General features: G+C 40.7%; 1 protein-coding gene across 5 annotated transcripts in view; it reads left to right on the top strand.

The window, feature by feature from the left end:
* The first annotated feature begins 1,858 nt into the window (after positions 1-1,858).
* LOC118671310 (speckle type BTB/POZ protein) overlaps positions 1,859-21,628 on the top strand; it is a 76,405-nt gene continuing 56,635 nt past the window's right edge. For 4 of the 5 annotated variants that reach the window (XR_004972737.1, XM_036339353.1, XM_036339352.1 and 1 more), the window contains exon 1: positions 1,859-2,049. The gene's annotated coding sequence lies outside the window, so the exon portion shown is untranslated. The remainder of the gene's footprint in view (positions 2,050-21,628) is intronic. The other variant, XM_036339354.1, reaches the window with a different exon arrangement.

The following is a 21,628-nucleotide window of genomic DNA, read 5'->3' as shown; positions in this document are numbered from 1 at the left end:
GTGGAATGGGAGCCTCATGGCACCAGGCTGCAGATGGGGCCAGGACGCTCATGTCCTTCCAGGTCTCTGGGGACTCAGACCCAGCCTGGACAGCTGCTGGCGGACTCACTAGCACCCAAGCGCCCCCTTCCAGGCCCCAGGCAGAATAAAACCAAACTGTCATGATTAGCCCAAGTGGGGAGTATATTGCCAAGGGCTCCAGTTTCCTCTTCTTGCACCCCTTCCCCACCTCCACGCTCCTCCCTCCGAGGAATGAGCGCAGGCCTCCTGTTCTTTCTTCGCTGCCGTCCTGTGCCATCTCAAGTGGAGACTGAACCGTCACTGATCCCGGTTCCCGGGCGACCTGTGGGGCCCTGTGAACTGTCGCAAGGACTGAAACCCGGGCTGGCTCCAGCCAAAGGGATGAATGTTGGTGATGACGTGGAGTGAAATCGAAGGGGAAAGTTTCCCGGCACCAGCCTGAGAGGTGACAAAGCTCTTTCTGTGTCAGGAGGGGCCCGCGCGGTAATGCCACACCCTTGTCGGAGGAGGATTCCCACCTCTTGACCAGGGTCGCTGCAACTCGGCCGGGCGACCTCGAGGCACCAGGGTCATTGCAACTCGGCCGGGCGAGCTCGAGGCACCAGGGTCATTGCAACTCGGCCGGGCGAGCTCGAGGCACCAGGGTCATTGCAACTCGGCCGGGCGAGCTCGAGGCACCAGGGTCATTGCAACTCGGCCGGGCGAGCTCGAGGCACCAGGGTCATTGCAACTCGGCCGGGCGAGCTCGAGACGTCCGGCTGCTGCGTCCGTGGCTCCTGGAACACGCTGAGCTGTGGGGGGACAGGGACTGCGTGCGTTCTGGAAGGTGGAAGGCAGCCTGGGGCTGTCAGGGGTTTCTCCCCGAACCCCGAACCCCGGGGCTTTGCTCAGGACCCCCGCCCGCCACCTGGGTCCCCCGGCCACAGGGCTTCCCGAAGCCGTCCCCCCAGATCCACACGCCGTCCCCCCGGATCCACACGCCGTCCCCCGGGACCCACACGCCATCCCCCCGGATCCACAGGTCCGTGTCTCCCCGGCTCTGCGTGCGGGTGTGCATGACGGTCTCATCTGCGTGTATGTGAAGGAGCCGGTGCCTGCTCTGGGTTGTTTGGCTCGATTCGGTAAGAATAATTTTTAAAGTTTAAAGAATTGTAGCAATGACGGCTATCCCATCACTGACGCCAGGACTGTAACCGGGAGGTGACTTCTGTTTTTTTCCTTGCAGGACCCAGACACTGACTTTTTTCTTTCACACACGCAGGAGCCATTGATCCCTGGGACCCAGGACCCGTGGCAGCAGCGTGTCGCCGGGTCAGCTCCTTCCAGGGAAGCCACCGACAGGCTCCCCCGCCGTCCCCCAAAGTGGTCCTTCTAAGTCTTTGCTTCCAAATGCTCAATGTGAAGTTACTGACAAGGGTCTCCAGCATTATCTTAAAGTCTGAAAAACATTCTGACAGCTGGTTAGGAAAATAAACAGGCAATGCAAGTAAAAGCCATTGGTAATTCATAAATGACTCGCAAATATAAGATGCTGCTGTGAAATGCCGTTATTGTTACGCGGCCCACCCCGCCCTCCCCTCGGTGCGCCTCCAGTTGGTCCTCGCACCTCGGCGTAGCCCGCGGGGGCCCTGCACGCGACCCCCTTCAGTTCCCGCCTCTTTCTTCTGAGGCCCCTACTTCTCTTCGGATCCCCGGCCGGAGACCCCCGGGACGCATGCGCGCAGGGGCAAGTAGGCGGAGCCTTGAGGGAGAGGGAGGCGGGACCGGAGAACCCAGGGAGGGGAGTAGCGTGGAGAGGCCGCGCGGGGTGGGGCTCGGCGGGTGCGCGCTCGCTGCGTTGACGTGCTGACGCCACGACGCCCCGGCCGGTGTGTGTCCGGGTGTGTGTGTGTGTGTGAGTGTGTGAGTGTGCGCGTTCCGAGTGTGTGTGTATTTGTGTATCGGCGGTCCCGCAGGTCCCGGATGTTGCGGACAGTATGAGGCGAGCGCAGGGGGACGGGGACCAGCAGCTGTCGCCGCCGCTCTGAGGTGAGTGGGGGGGAGGAGAGTCGAGGGAGAGGGTTGTCCTGTCGGAGTGGGGGGCGCCTCCCTTAAGAGGTGACTGACCCCTACTCCCCCCGCCCCCCCCTCCTCCCTCCACACATATACTCTTCTCTGCCCCATATCCCACATCCCGGGTTACGTGGCTTGTAAATGCCAGAGCCTCATCAACCGTTCCTTCTCCCAATTCGAAGCATTCAGGAGACACAAACGCGCCCCCTGCCTTCAGCCCCCCCACATAATTTTCCCAGTCCCATCCCCCTTGCCAAATAGAGAGCTGTCGCCTGCGGCGAGATGGGTGACTGCGCATGCGCGAGCGCGAAGGAGCTCGGGGTGCTTGTTCGCTGCCCTCCGGGCGCATGCGCACCACTGTGTTGCAGGGACCTGCGGGATAAAAGAGCCCCTTGACCACGCGCCCGCCTTCTTCCCAGGCTGCGGGCGAGACTTACTGCCAGATAACCAGCCTGTTGCTCTTGTCCCAGAGGGAGAATTTCCGTGTTCCGAGGGGCTTATTGACAAAGCACTGTTTGCATCCGGGGTTGCCTAAGTGACTCACAGGCTACAAACGCTTCCCAGAGCCAACGTGCCCCGCGCTGACCCTTCTTTTGAAACTGTGACTACAACTTCTGGTTCTAGCATTGCTTTCTTTACTCCCATACTTTACTCCCTTGCTGTACCTTTAACGCAAACATCCCCTGAATTTTGGAATAAGTAGGTGCCCAAACCCACTCAATTATTATGGCAGGGGATTTTGGAAGGCTTTCAGAGGAGGACTAAGGGTCATAAAAAAGAAAGCAAGAGGGGGTTTCCTTTTAGCAAAATTCCTAGTTATCTTCACAGAAGGTTAAGGTGTAGATAAAGAACACACAATGTAAGGCTTAGAGGAGTAGTTGTAAATCATGATATCAAGGTTCTCTCCTCTCCAGCCTTCTTATTTGTGTGACCTATTTACCTCTTTCTTTGTAAAAGAAGATCTTCCTTAGCACTTTCGTTTTAGCTGTACATTATTGATGCTCTGCGAAGGTCACATGAAAACAAAAGCAATCTGAAACCACTGGTGGATGGTATCTTACCCAGGGCAGGTTTTAACTCTAAGTAACGAGAGTGCACGTAACAAACAGCAATTTAAAACTAGGAACTTCAAAGTACAGGAATATTTCAGTGATCTAGGCCCTGGGTTTTCAGTTGGCCGATTATCCATGGTCCTGGAATTTCTTCCCGTGTTGCCACTCTTTTGCATACTTTGCTGTTTTTTACCTCTGCCATCGGAACAGGGTGAGGGAATGATAAACTCTTACAAATTGAAGGTGTGCTGAAAAGCACTGAAATGAATAACTAAATTGTTGGGCACGGGGCTTGAGGGGGGGGGTGGGTGGGCGCGTATTTTTTGTGTTTTTCAGTTATCTTTGCCAACCATGTCACCTGTGTGAATAATTGGGAATGGGATATATTAGTAAGCCTTCTTTTCTGTTCTTTTCCCTTTGTGTTCTTTCTTTGGTATTCTTTGCTCAAGGCTTCTTCGGCTGCCATTTTTAAATGTAGGACCTTATGTTCTTGGGCTTTAAAGTATACATTCTTTTTTCACTTCCTCATTTAACTCTGGCCTTTGCATGGTTAAGCTGTCTTTTGTGCTGTTTTCTGTTGCCATGTGGTTGCAGTGGAGCCAAGAAGCATAGGAATTTGGGGGCATATGTTATCCTTGCCCTGGGAAAGAGGTGGAAACTCATCTTTTTTCCCCCTTATGTGAATATGAGGAGTGCTAAATTATTGTGACAACCCCCGCCTGGGGTGGGGGTGGTTGGTGTCCACTTGGTACTTAGTGACTTCTCCTTTTAGAGCTCTTCATAGTGGTTAGTTTGGTACTTGAAGATGATTAATGCTATCTCTGTCCAGACTTTGATCAGGTTCTGGGCTAAAACCTTGAAGTGAAACTATTGAGGTAGTCACTGTCCATTTCTTTTCTCTGCAGGCCTCTGTCTTTTAGAATGCTTTGTTTTTATGTGGAAACATTTCACCTGGTTCAATTTGAAGCCTCATTTAAAATTGTTATGATACTAAGGCATGATATGCTTTTAGGATTAAGATGAGTATCATTAGATAATTCTTAATGGTGCAGAGCCATGTTTAAAAAAATAACTCTTTAAAACGGGTAACATGTACATACTTATAAAACAAAATTTAAAAAGTACACAGAGAGAGTGAAAAATCTCTTTTGTACTATCCTCCTTTCATCCATCTAGTTACCCTCCCCAAAGGAAATTGTTGTAACCTGTATCTTATTTACCCTTTCAGAGATAATCAGTGCTTTTACAAGCGTGTACAACTACATATTTTTTGGTGCTTTTGTTAATTGTTGTTTTATGCACAGGGTAAGAAACTATACCCATTATTCTGTAATTTGCGTTTTCATTTAATATATCTTGGCCATCAGTTAATACAGTACATAGAGTACCTCTTTTTGAAAGCTGGTAGGTATTCCATTGTATAGATGTACCATAATTCATTCAGCTGTTTTTATTGGATACTTAGGTTATTTCCAGAGCTTCAATTAATTTCTTACATGTAGATTTTATGTACATGGGTGTCTTGGGTAAATTCATAGTGGAAGTGCTTTCCATAAAGGTTGTATGGATTTATATTCCTGCTAGCAGAGTATGAGTCTGCCTCTTTCCTCATCAACACTGTATTGTCAGAATTTTTATCTAGCCCTGGCATGTGGCTCAGTTGGTTGGAGTGTCATCCTGTACTTGGAAAGGTTGTGGGTTGTGGGTTTGATTCCCTGTCACATACCTAGGTTGTGGGTCCAGCCCTGGTTGGGGTGCCTGCAGGAAGGCAGCCTTTTGATGTTTCTCTCTCCTCTCTCTCTTTCTCTCTTTCTCTCTTTCTCTCTCTCTCAAATCAATAAGCATGTGCTCAGGTGAGGATTTAAAATTATTTGTAAAAATCTATGTGCAGTCTTTTATTTACGATTTTAAAGTTAATTATGTAGCTTGTTAAGCTTCATTACATCCAGGAGTTGTGGATAAATACTGTCTCTGCTTTGCAGATGGGGGTGGTGGTAGAAATATTGTTCAACTGAAGAATAATGTCATGGGAATAAAGTCATATGCCTGGATAACACAGCAAACCCATGACAGTGTTAGAAAGACATGTAAAACCTGTATTCTAGTTTCTTTAACTTTTAGATGCCAGTTTTCCTAGGTGAAGTTCTATAAGCCCATAAGTGAGGTTTTAAAATCTTTTGATAGCTGTGATTCAAAAACGGTTTATACAAGTGAATTGCCATTCTGTTGAGGAATTGAAATGCTAACTCACTTTAGGTGCTTTACTGAGCACCTATGCAGAATATTGGCACTAGCACTTTTTAAAAGCCTGTTGATTGCAGAATACTTGACTATGAGCTGTGAGGAAATAGAAAAGAATGAAAAGATCTGTTCCTGAAGGAGCTTACAGTCTTGTTGGAAAATTAAATCTACTGAACATATGAAATAATAAGGGAACATTAATATATTGCGTTTTATGCTGAGAGGACTTTGTAAATAAGGGATTAAGGGTTTACGAAGAGTTTATTTGCGGTGCCTTCCTGGAAGAAGTGCATTTTGAGTCCCTACCCCCTGCCTTTTTACAGCTGTTTAAGTGAAAAATTTAAACATACAGAAAAATTGAAAGACTAGTACAGTTATCTCCTAGATTCCACAGTTGTTCACATTTTGCTGTATTTGCTTTATATATGTGTATGTATGTTTATATATATACACATTGTTATATTGCAGACTTAACACCTTAATACTTTAAATATGTGAGATGCTTCTTAAAATACATTGTTTTACTTAATTGTTCTTACAATACATTGCCAATTGCCACAGTTTAGGCAATTAATGGTAATTTCCTAATACCATCTAATATTCAGTTCATATTCAGATTTTCCTAGTTATCTTGAAGATGAACCTTTTAGTTATTTGTATTATTTTTCCTGCAAACATGTCTTTTATCTCTTTTAAAATCTAGAACAGTTTATATACAGGGTATCCCCCCAAAATGTATACACACTTTAACAACTGTTAGTTCAGTTTTGAAAATGAAATGTATTTTAATAAAGACTGCCTTTATAATTATTCAGTGTTTATACATTTTTTGGGGACATCCTATAGAAGCCACATGAGAAGAATTACTGCATAGGTGTTGCTCTGTACTTCATTTTGCATCACAATAAGAGAAACGTAATGTTGTAATGTCCCACTGCAGTGATGGCGAACCTATGACACGCATGTCAGAGGTGACACGCGAACTCGTTTTTTTGGTTGATTTTTCTTTGTTAAATGGCATTTAAATATATAAAATAAATATCAAAAATATCTTTGTTTTACTATGGTTGCAAATATCAAAAAATTTCTATATGTGACACGGCACCAGAGTTAAGTTAGGGTTTTTCAAAATACTGACACGCCGAGCTCAAAAGGTTCGCCATCACTGCACTGGAGTAATGATGCTGAGTTTGATCATTTTTAAAGATGATAAATACCTTGTGTTTCCATTGTAAAGACTTTTTTTTCTTTGTAATTAGCAAGTAATCTGTAGAGTGGTGACACTTTGGCACCATATTATATTTCTCCAGCATCCTTTCATCTAATGATGATCCTTGCCAGTTATTGGTTTGTTGCAAAATGGTAATTTTCTAATTCTCATTCCTCCAATATTTTGTAACTTTCCCTCATCAGGAATAGATTATAATTTCTACCTAAAAGTTCAGGTGAATTCTTAATTTTCCCTTTAACAATTTTTTTGAGTAAGGAGACGATATAATAACCACCGCTAATGGTGGCGAATTATTTCTTTTTCTTGCTTTTTGTTTTAGTATTACTGTAAACTTATGAATTTTAATTTACTCTATGTTTTACCAAAAATCACTTTTCTTGGATGTTCAAGATGTCCCATATTTGGCCAGTGGGAGCCCTTTAAGCTTGGTTTATGAGCACTTCCTTGCCTTCTAGTACAAGAAGTTCCTGGCTCACTCTGTATTTTCCTGTCCCAGATGTGGAACCTTTGCCTGTGTGTGTGTATGTGTGTGTGCATATGTGTGTATGTTTCACATTTTCTTTCCTTTTAATAAATTACATTGTTCATCTCCCTATGGAGCTTCTGGAACCAAATTCTAAAAAATAGAAATGTCTTTATTTTAATACAATGCACCTAGTGTTTGACTCATTTCAGTGCCACTGGCATTGCTGGATTCTGGATCTTAGACCTCACAGATTCCTTGTCTTGAATACTCTGTGAAAGACAGGTAGTATCTCCAGCAGAATAGAGTATTGCTTCCTTACACTCCCCCACTCCCCATACCTCCCCCACCCCCCACGCCCGCCCTTAATATAAGGCTAGCTGTAGAAGAGACTGGGGAATTTCTTCTCTCATGAGAAGCCTTTCGTTTTTTCTGAGATGAAAGGTACACAAAATGAAATTTAGAGACTGAAATTGTGTTTATAAGCTTTCCGAGAGATGTGGATATTTGATTGTTATATAAAAACATCTTTGTGTGTGTGTGCACAAGTATATATTTGTCTTTCCTCTTTTTTCTTTGTTTACGTGCATTTCTCCACACAGTTGGAGTGTTATGTAAGATTATGCTGTAGTAGCATATTTTTTTCATTATTACTAGATTTTCATAATAAAAAAGGAGTGAGACAAATTGTTCTTAATTAGGGTAAATTTTCAGATAGGCCATGAACTATATATCTAGCTGTCTTAACTCAGGCTCTGGAACAGTGCTGAATCCTATGGATTTCTGTTGTGTACCGTAGACTCAGGAGAAATGTTGGTGCATTCAGTGTTTTCTGGAACTCCATCACACTAATGAAGGTTAATACAAATGAAAGACACAGTGGAACTGCATTCTAAAGCTGGTTTTAAGGGCTGGACTAATTCCTGCCTTAGCAGAAAATGTTTTATTGGACTCTTATGATGTAGTGGTATTTTGAGTAATCTTATTTGAGTAAACTGATTTCAAATTACTCAAATGACAGTAACAGCATTCTGATATTTATCTGAAGTCCATTTTTCTTTTCACCATCTTGTCATATTTACTTTCAGATTTTATAAGGTTAGTCTCAACCTGGTTTTATAAAACAATACTGGCCCCATATTAAATTCTGGCCGTGTATTCAGGGAAGCACACCTGTTTCTTGTGTTTGTTTTCAGGCATGGTGAATCACTCTGAAAGGCTATACTGACACATTTGCTAAGATCCACTGGTTTCTTTTACTTTTGTTTTCGATAAGCTCACATTATAGGTAAAAATATTCTAGAGTATAGCCTCTTTAGGAATTGCTTAGGCCTTCATTCCTACAGGTATGGCCATGTTTTAATAGAGCAGGGGTTGCCTACCTCCTCTGTGTGGCAAAGCTGGTCATGCCACTTTGAGAGAGCTAGATGCAGACCTCAGAGGGGGGATTAAACATTCAGTCATTAGCCCTTATTTAACATGAGGACCTTTTTTCTTGTCTGTTTCTTTCTAAGAAGCTGTTGTCATAAATCTTCTTGCTGTGGCACCAGCTATATCAAAGAAGGACTTGCAGTACTTTTCTGAAAGCCTCTGATTCCTTCCATCTGTCTGTCTTATTTATTTGTTTGTAAGAAAAAATGTATATCTAATCATTCATCTCCTTAATTTGAGATTTATGTAATTCTTAATTGGTGTTTAGAAACAGGTGCTACTTACTGTTTCTGTGATTTTGACTACTTTAGTTATGTCATATATGAGTGGAATCATGCAGTATTTGCCCGATTGTATATGACTTCTTTCACTTAGCATAATATCCATGTTGTAGCATGTGTTAGAATTTCCTTCCTCTTTAAAGCTGAATAATATTTCATTGTATGTGTATACCACATTTTGTTTATTTATATGTCAATGGACACTTGGATGGCTTCCACCTTTTGGCTGTTGTGAATAATAAAGGTGTAAACATATCTCTTTGAGACCCTGCTCTCAGTTCTATTGGATATACTAGTATACTCAGAAGTGGAAGTGCTGAATCATATGGTAATTCTCTTTTTAAATTTTTTTGAGGAACTGCCATGCTGTTTAATGTAGTGGCTGCTCTATTTCACATTCCTACCAATAATACACAAGGATTCCAATTTCTCTACATCCTCCCCAACATGTTATTTTCTGTGTTGTTGTTTTTTAATAGTGGTCATCCTAATGGGTGTGTTTTAATTTTTTTTTTAACTTCATTCTTTTAATGAAACTAAACTTTAATCTTTAACAGAGTTAGATTTATTATGTTCCTCTTTTGTAGTGTGGTGTTTTTTTTATCTGAATGAAGGACTCCTCCTCTATACTGAGGTAATAGTTACATACCATATTTTCTTCTAAAAGCTTTAAAGTTTTGCTTTTCACATTTAGGTCTCTATTCTACCTAGAATTTATTTTGATATTTGGTGTCAAATAGGGATCTAATTTTTCCCCCATAAGAATAAGCCTGAAGTCGGAATTTAGTTTTCTTTCCATAAGGATAACCCGCTGCCCCAGCATCATTTATTAAATATTCATGTCTGTCCCTTACCATTTTATGTTTCCACAAAACATGAGTGTTTGTACCTGAATTCTCTACCCTGTACCATGAGTCTGTTTGCATGTCTTAATTATCATAGCTTTGTAATAATTGTTCATATTGGGTAGGACAAGTCTCACTAACCTTTTTCTTTTTCTGTTTATCAACCTCCCTGAAAAACCCTGTCGGATTGGTATATTTTAATGAAGCCATATGCTGTCTAAGGTATCGTGATATATAGAATGGCTTTCTTCAATAAAGAAAAGAAATCAAACCTCCCATATCTAGCAGCTGATCATTAAGTTTGTCTCTTGTGAATGAGCCTATAATTTCCATTTAATTTTTAGGTTTTTTGGGGGAATGATTTTCATTTGAGGGGATCTGATCTTTCAAATGGAGGAAAAGAAACTTATTTAAAATAGCTCATATAAAAGATGTATCAAAAGGAAGTAGCTGTCATAAAACTTAAGGAAAAGCTGAACAACCAGACTTCAGCAAGGGCTGGAACAAAAACAATTCCATGGACTTTAGCAGTCTAGTGTTCCACCATAAATAGATCTCAGTATCCATGAGGCTTAATTCAGATTCCTGAGTGATATCTGATTTGGTCAGTCTAAGGCTTGATTTCCCTTGGGCCAGATATCTTTCCCAGGTTCAACTGTGGTTGAGGACGGGGGAAGGGAGATTTGGTATAAACAGCAATGTTGGAAGTGGCTTGAATAAAAGGAAAATTATTTTAAAGCAGTGGTTCTCAAACTTTTTGATCGCAGGACTCTTTACCAGGTATACTCTGAAAATTACTGAGGACCCCAAAGAACTTTTGTTTGTATAGTGTATATCTGTTGATATTGACCAAATTAGAAAACAAAATGGGAAAACATTTTTAGAAATATGATTGCTTTAAAAAACACACCTATATCATGTTAACATAAATAATCTATTTTTATAAAGTAACTTTAAAAAAATTAGTGAGGCCCTAACTGGTTTGGCTCAGTGGATAGAGCGTCGGTCTGCGGACTGAAGGGTCCCAGGTTCGATTTCCCTCTCCCTTCCTCTCTGTAAAAAATCAATAAAATATATATTTTTAAAAATTAGTGAGAAGAGTGGCATTTTTACAAATCTAAATATCCACTTAATAGAAGACAACTAAATTCTCATATCTACTTCTATATTCAATCTGATATAATAGATTGTTTTGGTTTAAGTATATGAAGAAAATATGGCCTCAAAAGATGTAGTTGGACCCTGGCTGGGTGGCTTTGTTGGTTGGAGCGTCATTCCATACATCAAAGGGTTGTGGGTTGGATTCCTGGTCAGGGTGCATACCTACATTGCGCGTTTGATCCCCAGTCAGGTAGCATATGGGAGGTGATGCATCCATGTTTCTCACATCCATGTTTTCTCTCTCTTTCTTCCCCTTGTCCTCCCTCCCTGCCCTCCCCTGCTCTCCCATCCTTTCTCTCTTTTAATAAAAATATATCTTTGGGTGAGGATTAAAAAAAAAAAGCGTTGGCCAGTTTTGCTCAATGATTAGAGTGTCAGCCTGTGGATGGAAGGGTAGTGGGTTTGATTCCCAGTCAAGGACAGTACCTCAGTTTCAGGTTGGATCCCCAGCCCTGGCCTTCCCTGGCCCCCGGTGTGCATGTGGGAGGCAAACAATCAATGACTCTTTCTCTCTCTCTTCCCCTCCTCCCTCCTGCTCTACTCTGTCTAAAAATCAATGGGAAAAATATCCTCAGGTGAGAGTTAAAAAAAAAAAGAATGAAAGAGGTAGTTGGAAAAAGGAGTATTTTTAGACAATTGTGCATGTTCTTCTATGTACTACACCAAATTTTACAGTTGGTAGTTTCTTAAACGTTGTAGTGTGGAGTCTGAACTAATACTGATGTTACTGTTACATTAAAATCCATTGGTCTGTCTTGCACTTTGAATGGCTCTTTTACCTATACATGATTTTATATTATCATGCATTGGTTGTTTGGGAAATACTGGTTCATTGAGTTAAGCAGATCTTTCAAATGACACATTTTATAGTGCCATATTTAAAAACCACATTAGTTAATATCATCATCCTTCTCATCAGGAAAGTTACTGGAATCTGTCAAGCAGCTACACGATTTCCAAAATTCTAATTCTTGATTAAAAGTTCTGATTTTATCATTGGCAACAAGTACTGTCAGTTTTTCTTGAAGTGACAGACTCGCTTCATTTTCAAGAAAATGTCTGCTACATAGTCATGTCTGAATAACCACAGTTTGTGCTTTGTTCCAAGTAAAAGTAGTGCTCTGTGAAAAAAGCAGTTAGTTCAACTTAAAACTCAGAGTCACAAGTGCTTTTCCTTGAGACAACCATTATACTTGAGTATCCTGTAGAAGTGCTTTCTGCATACTCATTTCATCACACAATTTTTAAAAGACCTGTTGGGGTCCAGCCCCAGCAGGTCCAGGGGTTCCCAAAGGTGTGGACGGAGTTGGCGAAGAAGGAATGACATGGAGACAGCATTCAGTTGATCAGCATAGCGAGGTTCTTTTTTTATTCTCCTATTACATCTATTTATACTATTTGATCCTATAAGCATGCCTCTATAATCACATCATGGTATGTTTTGGGTAACGTTCTACAGTTCCTTGTTTCTTATCTGACCTTTGCCAAAAATCCTTTATCTAGTTCTGTTGATTTAAATATATATATATATTTTATTGAATTTTTTACAGAGAGGAAGGGAGAGGAATAGAGAGTTAGAAACATTGATGAGAGAGAAACATCGATCAACTGCCTCCTGCACACCTCCTATTGAGGATGTGCCCACAACCAAGGTACATGCCCTTGACCGGAATCGAACCTGGGACCTTTCAGTCCGCAGGCCGACGCTCTATCCACTGAGCCAAACCGGTTTTGGCTGATTTTAATCTTGTCTAGGTTAATCTCTGTGTTCCATTACAAGGGCTATTCCAAGGTCACTGCTCTACTGATAGGCTACAAGGAAATGACTGAAGGAGATTATCCTACCCAGTAAAGGTTATGTCCTCCCAGCCTCGCTGCTTGCCTTCCCTGGGACTGCCCTGTGTCGGTGGATCTCCAGAGGTATAGGCTTTGGTGCTTTCCCTGGTGGGCAGACCCCTGGGGATGTGGGCCCAACAAGTCCCAAATTTATTGCCAACAGTCTAAGTCCAAGTTCTTCATAAGTAGTACATGGTATTTCTGCAACACTAGGGGGATTTACTGATTTATTCTCTTCCTTAGTCCTGTTAATCCCTAACCTGGGGAAACAACCTTTCTCGGGGAGGTAGTCCTGTTTAAAACACATAGCACTAAGAGGGGGAGCAAACATATGCCATATACGCCAGGTCCTTTGAAACGTAAGCTGTGCAGGTGTTTCTTCCCTGCAGCGACTGTGTCAAGCTGCAAGGGTGGACTGGCTTCCGGCAAATTCCCCCATTTTTATTTTTTAAATGACAGCGCATGGCCACCTCTCGGATTGGGTTGTTTAAGACTCGGAAGAAGACTTGTTTGTGACTTTGCCAACAGGTCAGTCCGAGGCTTAACCCTATAGTGGCTCCCCATAAAGACCCATACTCAAGGTTTTAGAATTATTAAATTAATAATTTTTATTGCTTCATCAGGAGCATTCTTAAGTGAAATAGACTTTTTACTTATTTTTTTTGTTAAATACATTTTTATTGATTTCAGAGAGGAAGGGAGAGGGAGAGAGAGAGAGATAGAAACATCAATGATCAGAGAGAATCATTGATCGGCTGCTTCTTGCACGCCCCCTACTGGGGATTGAGCCTGCAACCTGGGCATGCGTCCCGAACTGGAATCAAACCCAGGACCCTTCAGTGCACAGGCAACGCTCTATCCACTGAGCCAAACCAGCTAGGGCTGAAATTGACTTGTTAAAATCATCGGTAAGTAGTGGTAAAAGACACATGACTTTAGTACAGTTTGATGCCATTACCTTGATTTATGCTAAGGCATCAGCAATTTTACCCATTATTGATTTTATACCACCAGTGGAAATGTCAATATAATGAAAAGGCAAGCAATGTCTTAGTATTATGAAAATAGTTTTGACTTCACCAACTTCTTGAAAGGGACCTCCAACCAGGGATATGCAGACTGCACTTTAGGGACTACAACCTTATGGTGGGGTGTGGGTAGAGAAACAAAGATATGTTACTTGAGGTATAACAAGTGTTTCATGGTAGAATTCTACTGGGTTAATAGGATGTTACTAAACGTCACTTAACATGATGTATAAATGAATGGGATTTTTAAAAATACCATAAAATGTTGCAGATTTCTTATTGAACAGATATGTTCTTCTAGTAATTATTGTTTTCAGACAGCAGAGTTTAAGGTATTCAGGTTTTCAGCCAGCTATTCTTTCAAGTATGTGATAATCTGAGGGTAACCATTTTAATATAGCTTATGAAATTTATGTCATCATAGTAGCACATGGCAGCATAACATTTTTTGTAAGCAGTTGAAATCTGAGCTCCAAAAATTGCATTTGGAAAGATATTGCCTTTTCAGAAAAGGCATTGGAGGGCAGACCATTCCAGCTTTGTATCTTTTAGTCGTTATAGAGAACCCTCCTTCCTAATTTAAATATGTTTATGACAGAGATGGGAGTAATGACGTTATCTGACTTCATTTCAAGAAAAATCTCTTAAGTGACTATAAAGAAAAGATTCTGTGAAAGGTGGGGAGGGATATGTTCTGAAAAGAGTAGGGGGTTTAAACCAGTATTATATTTTGGTATTTAGAAGAGGAAGAGATAATTCAGTTGGGAGAGTTGGGGTGGGAGTCAGGGCTGTCTTTGTGAAGGTTGCATTTGAGCTGGGTTTTGAAGGATAGGTATTTTGAAAGCTGAAATTTTAATTGGCAGAGATGGGAAGGGAATTCAGGCAGAAGGAATGTCCTGAACAAAAATGTGGAGGTGGGGAAATGCAGTGTTTGTTAGTATTGGGTGTGCACCAGAAATAATGAACAGGGTAGAATAGCTGAAGCAAAAAGACATATGGGATAATGGGAAATAAGGCAAGAAAGTAAATTGGCCCAGAACATGTAAGGTTTTCTACCAAGGTAAGTGATGGAGAGACTTTGAAAGTTTTTGGTTGACAAAAATAACATGATCAGATGTCTTTCAGAAAATGTGTTGGACCTCATTCATTTATTAATTCATTCATTGACTACTTTTTAAAATAATATATTTTTATTGATTTCAGAGGGGAAGGGAGAGGGAAAGAGAGAGAGAAACATCAATGATAAGAGAGAATCATTGACCGGCTGCCTCCTGCACACCCTCTACTGGAATTGGGCCCGCAACCCAGGCATGTGCCCTTGATTGGAATCGAACCCAGGACCCTTTAGTCCTCAGGCCTATGCTCTATCCACTGAGCCAGACTAGCTAGGCCATTGATTACTTTTTAAAATAGTTACTCTGTGCCACGTAATCATAAGGAATGGTGTATACATATAATGGTGAACCAAACCAAATATCCTTATTCTCATAGAATTTACAGGCTAGGAAAGGAGCTTCAACAAATAAACATAATTACAAATTACTGTAAATGTTATGAAGGAAAAGAATAAGTTAGTATTAGGGGAATAATAGGGAAATTAAATTTAGTTGGGGGAATCTGAGAAGGCCTTGCTGTGGAGTTAAATGTTAATTATCTACCTCATGTCAGATGCTATTCTGGGTGCTAGGGATATAGTTAAGGATCAAAACATAAAAATACCTGCACTCATGGAGTATATAAACAAAATAAATAAAATATATGGTACGTTAAAAAGTGGTAAGTCCCAAGGAGAAAAATAAAGCTGGAGAGAGATAGGGAATGTTGGGGTGGTGATGGGGTTGCAGTTTTAGATACAATGGCCAGGGACCATCTCACTAAATCACTGTAATATTTGAGTAAATATCTATAGGAGGTGAAGGAGTGAATTAGAACTCCATACAGAGGGTATAGCAAGGGCAAAAGCCATGAGGAATGTCGGTATGTGTCTTGCAAGTTCAAGAGACCAGGAGGAGGGCCAAGTTGGCTGGAGAAAGTGGTAGAAATTAGGTCAGAGAGGTTAGTGAGAATCCAGAACCTGTAGAGCAGTGGTTCTCACCCTTAACTGCATGTTAAAATCACCTGGGGAGCTTTTAAAATTTTTGATGCCTAGGCTGCTGTTTCTTAAATAAGAATCTGTGCAGCCCTAGCCGGTTTGGCTCAGTGGATAGAGTGTCCGCCTGCTGAAGGGTCCCAGGTTCGATTCTGGTCAGGGGCACATACCAGGGTTGCAGACTCAATCCCCAGTGGCAGGAGGCAGTGAATCAATGATTCTCTCACATCATTGAGGTTTCTATGTCTCTCTCCCTCTCCCTTCCTCTCTAAAATCAATACAGATATATTTAAAAGAAAAAAAAAAGAATCGGTGCAGGTGGGATTCAGTGGCATAGGCGATGGAGAGAAGTAGATGGATTTGAGAAGTGTGTTAAAGAAATAATTCATTTAATTATAGATTGAATGTGGGAGTTGAGAGAGAAGAAGGTGTCAAGGATGATTCCCAGGTTTCTGGCTCAAGCAATTGGATGGGTAGAGGTGCCACTTACTAAGGGGTGGGGATAGAGGAATAGGAGGAGTAGGTGTGGGATTTGGAGGGAAGATCGGAAATTAGGAGTTCAGTTTTAGACATGTTAAATTTCAGATGTGAATGAAGCTAAGTATAAATATGTTAAATATGATATGAGTGGAGCTTGAAGTCAGAACTTGAGTTAATAAATTTATATGTTACCTGCTTATTGGTGGTCTTAAAAGTAACTAAATGACATCATATTGGGTAAATTTGATGGGGAAATGACTGGTTAGCCTATTCCAGTAATTTAAACATGAATTGGTGATAGTGTGAACAAGGATAGTGGCAAGGGGACTAAAATAGAAAAGGGTGGGTTGGAGATTTGAGGACCTGTGGAGCCCATATCTAGTGGCAGTGGACATTAGGAAGTAATGAAAGTTAGCTTTGTGATATCAAGTCTGAACGAATTATCAGTCTATTAGCAGATATAAAATAGGCAGGAGGAACTGGTTTTGGAAAAAAGATAACGTTAGACTTTGCATGTATTGACACTTAGGAGAGGCTGGCTAGCAGGCAGGAATTTGAATCTATTGCACTGGGTTTTGGAAGAGCAGATGAGGTTTGAAACATAGATTTAGGTTTCATTTATATAAAATTTATTAATCATGGGAATGACAAATTTATGAAAATAACAACATCCAAAATCTTTATCATGACCTTTAGATCCTCTGAAATATATATGATCCTTGCCTGTTCTTGTACAGTGTTTTCTTTGTTCACCATGTAAAGCTGCACTGGCTTTCCCTCTGTTCTTCCAATATACCCAACTAGGTCCTCTTTCTGGGCTTTTGCACTTGATGTTTTTTCATCTTGACTCTTTCCTTCTTGCCTTCCTTTTGGTAGAAGGAATAGGAGTTCAGAGGGAAAAATTCAGAAGTTGATATCTGTAAAGTAAATTCCAAGCGATCCTTGCTAAGGTATGAGTGTGGATGAGTAATTGAAGTGGAATGTCTGTGGGAGCATTGAAGTTGAAATCCTGTCAACACAAAGACACACAGTGCCTTAGTGTTAGACTTTGCATGTATTGACACTTAGTTTACCCCAGTACTCAAATCTGTTGACCAGAGATATTAAACCAAACAGTGGTTGTCCTGTATACCTTGGTGGCCTGATGATGTGGTGGTAGTGGTGATGGTTGACCTTTGAAATATAACTTGTCTTGATGATTTGACTTACTGCCACCTGTCACCACTTATGGAAACCTATTCTATATAGACTAGAGACCCGGTGCACAACATTCGTGCACTTGGGGGTTGAGGGGTACCTCAGCCTGGCTTGCACCCTTTTGCAGTCCTGGAGCCCTTGAGGGATGTTTGACTGATGGCTTAAGCCTGCTCCCTACAAGGGAGCCGTCAGTCAGACATCCTTAGCGCTGCCGTGAAGGCGGGCCGCTGCACTTGCCAGCCATCAGCCCAGCTTCTGGCTGAGTGGTGCTCCCCCTGTGGGAGCGCATTGACCACCAGGGGACAGCTCCTGCATTGAGCGTCTGCCCCCTGGTGGTCAGTGCGCATCATGGTGACGGGTCGTTCCACTGTTTGGTCGATTTGCATATTACCCTTTTATTATATAGGATGAGAAACTTCCTTCAGTGAAAGTTATTGGTCAGTTATTTGAGAAACTTCTTCCTTGAAGAAACAGCATGAAAACAGCAGGGAAGTTAATTGCATGTATACTTTGATACTTCATTAGGGACTACTGCTCTTCATGAGCTAGTGTGTCACTTCTTAAGTGGTGGTGATAATAGTAAATGTGAGTAATGCACACAATACACACAAATTCTTTTTTAAAAAATATATTTTATTGCTTTTTCACAGAGAGGAAGGGATAGAGATAGAGAGTTAGAAACATCGATGAGAGAGAAACATCTATCAGCTGCCTCCTGCACACTCCCCACTGGGTATGTGCCCACAACCAAGGTACATGCCCTTGACTGGAATCGAACCTGGGACCCTTGAGTCTGCAGGCCGATGCTCTATCCACTGAGCCAAACCAGTCAGGGCTACACACAAATTCTTAAAAAGAGTTGTGTGTAATTTCAAAATCTACACTTTTTTTTCAGAATAAAAGATTGTTTTTATTCTGTAATGAAAAACTAGAAGAAAATAAAGAAAAAAGTTCTATATAATAAAAGCCTAATAGGCAAATTGAGTGAATGGCGGAACGACCAGTGGAACAACTGGTTGCTATGACACACACTGACCACTAGGGGCAGATGCTCAATGCAGGAGCTGCCCTCAGCCTCAGGTTCCAGGCCAGCCAAGGGACCCAACAGATCAGCCCAGATCACTGGCCAGGCCTAGGGACCCTATCCTTGCACGAATTTCATGCATCGGGCCTCTAGTTAAAATATAAAAATCTTTCATGTTACTAAAAAATAATATTTTAAAGTAACTATGTGGAATTCTGTTGTATAGATGCATCATATTTTATTTGGCCAGTTCTCTACTAATGAACTTCCTTTTTCTCCAGTTTTGTGTATAAATTATGCTATGATGAACATCCTTATAAATAAGTTATTATATACTGATCAGGAATTTCTTTGTTAAAGGGTATGCAATGTTCTATGTTTTCCCAACTTTAAGTATTTTTATAGTTAAAAGGCAATTTAAATAGCATTAAAGGATATTTTAATAAAGGGAAAAAGAAATTTTATTCTTCTATCAGCTGTTTTGTTTTGATTTTTAAGTACCTATTCCTAGGTCTCATTAGACCTACCAAAAGACAATTTGGGGGATAGACAAAGACATATACACTGGGCATCCTATGTTAATTATCAGGTAAGGTACTCTAAGTAACATTTACTAACTGCCAAGAAAGTAACAATAAGTACTATAGGAATTCAGAGTGAACTGGGGTGATTAGGAAAAGCTTCAAGGGCAAGGTGCAACTTGACCTTGATATTCAAATAGGAGGTAGGAGAACATTCCTGGCTTTAGGAATGGTATGAACAAATTTGAGGAAGACACATGGAAAAAATAAAAGACACATGGTTGTACATATGAGCTCACAAATAGTAGACTAATGGGAAAAGATGATGGTTGTTATGGTGTGGTGGAGAGAATGTACAGGATTGAAGTGATATCCCAGAGAACCAATTTTATTATTAGGACATCTGAAGTTGTACAGTATGGATCTATAAAATAAAGCAGATATATAGATGTGGCCCAGTTTAATTAAATTGAATACATTAAAGTGTCTATTTACATGAAATATAGCTTGTTTATTTAAGTGAATTATTTAAATAATGAATTTCCTATAGCCCTTAAAATTTCTTATCACAAGGAAAAAATGTTTTTTTTATAATTATAACTATGTGTGGTAATGGATGTTAACTGAACCTATTGTGGTAATTATTTTGCAATTTATATACATATATCAAATCATATATTTTACACCTAAAACTAAAACAGTGCTGTATGTCAATTATAGGAACTTCCTAATACTTAAATATTTATTTTACTTTGTAGTTTGACAGACATGTTGCAACTTTTGTGGATCTCAATTTCTTCTATAAAATTAAAGGGTTTAGACAAGGTGGTCACCGAAATACTTTCTGGCACTGAAATTGTTACATAACCTTTCAAAAATACCTTGATTTTATGAAATAAATTGGCCTGTAGTTAGGCTGATACTCACTTCTGGCTCGTTAGGCACAATAATGCATTTCCACATTCGTGGGAGCAAAAGTCCTCAAGTGGATGATTCTCTCATGGCTTCTGAGGTCTAGATTGATTCACCTTTAAAAACTCACTTCTCATCCTTTATTTCAAAGTGACATTTAGAGATTTTCGTTTGAAAGAATTTCATAGCTAAGATTGAGCCTCAAGAGGATGCTGTGAGGTTGAGAGGAATTATATAATAATACTCAGTTTTAAATTATCATCATGTAAATTATCTGTAGGAATTTATCTCATGCTGGCTTCCTTCTTTTATGTTTAATTCACTCCCATGATGTTTTCAATGTATGGCCAAGCTATGTAAATACATTTTATTATTAGTTCAGCCCAGATACAATTTGAATTATGCCATTTTTCACCTCCTTTAGTGTGGATAATTGAGAGCTGGCTAGTACTTTTTAAAACTCAGAGACTTTCTCTTTAAAGCACACAATCATATTCAAAGCTAATTAGTGGCATACTTTAAGCATCTCCCTCATAGCATCACATTCTTTTCACTAAATTGTACTATATATTTTTTTAAAATATATTTTATTGATTTTTTACAGAGAGGAGGAGAGGGATAGAGAGCTAGAAACATCGATGAGAGAGAAACATTGACTAGCTGCCTCCTGCACACCCCCTACTGGGGATGTGCCCGCAACCAAGGTACATGCCCTTGACCGGAATCGAACCTGGGACCTTTCAGTCCTCAGGCCGACGCTCTATCCACTGAGCCAAACCGGTTAGGGCTGTACTATATTTGACCAAATGTTGCCTTTTAGAGAAAACATTAGCTAAGGTGTCATAGGTGACCAGCTAGCTCTTCTTACAAGCCCTCTCAGGATGCTGTCAATTTGATGAATGTGGTCTTCAAGATACAGGATCCACTCCATTTCTTCATCATCACCAGAGTTGATTGGTCTCGTGGAAAGGTAGCTAACCAAACTGCAAGGGGCTGACAGATAAACCAGAATATCACTTTATTCATATACGTTGAGGGATGGTCTTTTCCATGACCAAGAAAACATACCAAGAAAACATGTGTCTGCTCAGTACATTTCCCTCCTAGCACTGGATATTATTAAAAAACTAATAACAATAGGTAATGTTTACTCAGCACTTACTGCTCTAAGCATTTTGCATGTATTTAAATCATTTATTCCTCACAGTAACCTTATGGGGGAGGTATTCTTACCTGTATTTTACAGGTAATGAGTTTGAGGCACAGAGAGGTTTTTAGTAACTTGCCTGCAATTATACACTACTGTGTTGGACTAAGCAAAAGATCACTTGGTAAGCATAGAATCTTAGCAAAGAGAAATCATTTTATCTGGCTCATGATACATTCACTTACTCATTTTTTACACATTTATTAAGTACGGGTAATCTACTTGCTGGACACTGCCTAGACACCAGGCTTACAAGGTGAATATAACACAGGTAAGGGCCCTCCTAGGAAACTCAATAAGACAGTAATTACAAAAGCAAGAGATTTACACATTGAGAGCGATGAGGAAGCATTTAATTTTACTTGGAGTGATTAGAGTAGATGTTTACAAAGATGAAGAAAAGGCATTCTGGGTAGAGGAAACACTGTATGCAAAGATGCTGCAGTGAAAAAAAAACCCAGCTTACTCTGTAGGAATAAAACAAGAAAGTTTTGCATTAATTAAGGTAATACTGCAGTGTACTAATGTCCTGAACTGATTAAGTTGATTGTTGATT

The sequence above is a fragment of the Myotis myotis genome, unplaced genomic scaffold (assembly GCF_014108235.1).
Source record: "Myotis myotis isolate mMyoMyo1 unplaced genomic scaffold, mMyoMyo1.p scaffold_m19_p_17, whole genome shotgun sequence".
NCBI classification, from domain to species: domain Eukaryota; kingdom Metazoa; phylum Chordata; class Mammalia; order Chiroptera; family Vespertilionidae; genus Myotis; species Myotis myotis.
This window is presented reverse-complemented; position numbering and strand designations above follow the sequence as displayed.